At 35.8% G+C, this 3,312-nt stretch overlaps 1 non-coding gene across 1 annotated transcript; it reads left to right on the top strand.

Annotated features, from left to right (window-relative positions):
* Positions 1–676: 676 nt before the first annotated feature.
* LOC128592474 (U6 spliceosomal RNA) lies at positions 677–783 on the top strand. The gene has a single exon (XR_008381882.1). It is a non-coding gene; the product is annotated as a U6 spliceosomal RNA (small nuclear RNA).
* The last annotated feature ends 2,529 nt before the right edge of the window (positions 784–3,312 follow it).

Raw genomic sequence — 3,312 nt, 5'->3', positions numbered from 1 at the left:
CTTTTTATGAGCCCTGCCAGGAGAAATACATGTTTGTGTCCCCAGAAGCAGACATGCCAATCTTGGTCCCACAGGAGATCCTGAAATGGTCCTGTACCTCAGTTTCAGCTCTTTACAGCCACATTCTGAGGGCAGTTCTGCCTGTCAGGGACCAATCAGAAGACATTCCAAATCTTGTCCCCAGAAGGAAGCCCTCACCATGGATCATGAAGTAGCTCTGCAACCTGACTTCATTCTTTCCCAGATGTATTCCATGGAAAGTCCTCCCCACACTCAGGAACTCAGGAACATGGTAGAAAGCATATTTATCTGCATACCCAGAAGCAAAACTGAAGATCTTGGTCTTGGTTGTGGACCCTGAAGCCATGCTGTGACTCAGCCGGGGGCCCTTCTTAGATGCAATCCAATGTAAGTCCTGCCTGCCTAGGTACCCACCTAGTGAAGAGCAGGATCTCTCAACTAGAAAGAGCCACTCCTATTCATACAAAATTGCAGACTCCACTCCAGACCCACCAGCAGTTACGTGACCAAGCTCCAACCATACTTGACTATGATTCTGGAGGCTATCCTGTTAGTATGGGAACCCAATAGGAGAAAGTCTCAACCTGTTAAAACCAGTCTTTAAAGACGAGTTTTTACTGTTTAAAACCTGTTTGCTCTTTAAAATACACAGACAGTGCTTACTTCAGTAGCATGTATACTAAAATTGGAATGACACAGAGAAAATTAGCATGGCTCCTCCACAAGGATGACATGAAAATTCTTGAAGCATTCCATATTTTTCTCCCAGACTTTAGGCTATACTACAAGTTCACACTGATCAAATCAGCATGGTATTGGCACAAAAATAGATCCATAGACATTAGGAACTAATGAAATAGAATACAAAACAAAGAGATGAAACCAGTCTCTTATAGCTATCCAATCTTTGATAAACCAAATGAAAGCAAACATTAGAGAAAAGAATCCTTATTCAATTAATGGTGCTACGAGAATTGGATAATTACATGTAAAAAACTGAAACTGGACCCACACTTTCACCACTCACAAAAATTGATTTATGATAGATAAAAGATTTGAATCTAAAACATGAAATGATAAAAATACTAGAAGAAAGTGTAGGAAAAACTCTTGAGGATGTCAGCCTGGGAAAATATTTTATAAAGAAGACTTCCATGGCAATTGTAACAACAAGAATAAACAAATGGGACAATTAAACTGAAAATCTTCTGCACAGCTAAGGACATAACAAATGAAGCAAATAGACCACATTCACAATGGGAAAAGATATTTGCATGTTATGAATCTGACAAAAGTTTGATAACTATAATCTATAGAAAATTCAAATTAATCAACAAAAAGAGCAAACAATCCCATCTATTACTGAGCAAGAGACATGACCAGAACCTTCTCTGAAGAAGACAGACAAACAAACATATGAAAAAATGCTCATCATCCCTAATCATCACAGAACCAAAAATCAAAGCCACCCTGAGATATCACCTAACCATGGTAAGTTTAGCCCACATCACAAAGTCTCCAAGCTGCAGATATTAGCACTGATGTGGAGAGAGGGCAACACTTTTTCACTATTGGTGGGACTGCAAACTAAAACAGCCTTTTTGGATAGAAGTATGGAGAATCATCAAAGAACTCAAATTAGACCTGCCATTTGATTCTGCAACCCCACTACTGGGCATCTACAAAAGAAAAAGAAAAAAATCATGTTATCATAAAGACATTTGCAATAGATTGTTTATTGCCGCTCAATTTACAAACTCCAAGATATGAAAAAAACCTAATGCCCATCAACTCAGGAATGGATTAACAAACTATGGTATGTGTATACCCTGGAATACTATTCAGCCATAAAAAGATGGTAACTTTACATCTTTTGTATTAACCTGTATGGAATTGAAACACATTCTTCTTAGTAAAGTATTACAAGAATGGAAAAGCAAATATCCAATGTACTCAATACTACTATGAAGACTGTAAATGATCTAGTTCATACCCACAAAGGAGAAAAACTCATTTCAATACAAGTTGGAGGGGAGGGGAATGAAGGCAGGGGAAAGGAGAAAAGGGGAAGTTAGGGTACTCCCATTTATTGGGCATATATTAGGGTGTATGGCACACCTTTCGGGTGTGAGATACAACTGTAAGAGGGACTCTACCTAACAAATTCAAAAATTGTGACCTGGTTGTTTATACTCTCATATTAACCTGAAATTAAAAAAACAAAGTAGTAATAAATTAATTAATTAATAAAATACACAGACACCATCTTAAGGGTATCCAAAATATAAATAATCAGGCAAGCATGACACTACCAAAGGAAATCATGAGCCAGCCCCGCCCCCCCCAAAAAATAGTGATTTGTGAATTGCCCACCAAAGAAACAAAACAAAAACAAAATCTAAAATATTAATCTTGAAAATGCTTAATGGTATGTCAGAGAACAGAGACAACCAAAAGAAATTGATAAGATAATACATGAAGAACAAAAAGAAGTTTGATAAATAAGTAGAAACTATATGAAAAGAATTAAACAGAAATCCTAGAGGTGAAAAATTTAATGACAGAACTGAAAAGTAAAATAAAGAGCTGAAGACTCAATCATGCAGAAGAAAGAGATGGTTTATTTTAAATTAGTCAAAGGGAAAAGAAGAAAAAAGAATAAAAAGTAGTGAGAGAAACATAAGGTATCTTTGGACACCATAATATAAATGAATATACAAATTATAAAAATCCCAAAATAAGAAGGAGAGAAAAAAAGGGAAAAAAGCTTAATTAAAGAAATAACGACTGAAAACTTCCCACAATTTGGAAGATATATGGACATGAAGATTCACTGAGCTCCAAGGATTCCAGGCAAGATCAACACATAAAAGAGTAGTCCAAGAGACATAATAATCAAATTGTCAAAATTCAAATACAAAAAGAGAATCTTGGAAGCAGGAAGAAAAGAAAAAAAGAGATTTGTCATATTAAAGGGGATTTCAGGCTATCAGCAGAGTTCTTAGTAGGAAATTCGCATGCCTGGGGAGAGTGCTAAAAGATTGTGCTAAGTGTTAGAAAAAGACTGTCGACCAAGACACTATACCCAGAAAATCTGTCTTCAAAATTGAAATAGAAATTCCAAGGCAAACAAAAGCTGAGAAAGTTTATTACTACTAGACCTACCTTGTCAGAAATGCTAAAGAGATTTCATAAAGTTGAAATAAAGTAATGCTAAGTAAAACCATAAAACATATAAAATATAAAGCTCATTGCTAAGGGTAAATAAATAGCTAAATTCAAAATGCTCTA

This window comes from Nycticebus coucang, chromosome 1 (assembly GCF_027406575.1).
Source record: "Nycticebus coucang isolate mNycCou1 chromosome 1, mNycCou1.pri, whole genome shotgun sequence".
NCBI lineage: Eukaryota > Metazoa > Chordata > Mammalia > Primates > Lorisidae > Nycticebus > Nycticebus coucang.
Note: the sequence above shows the minus strand (reverse complement) of the source record. Positions and strands in the feature narration are given on the sequence as shown.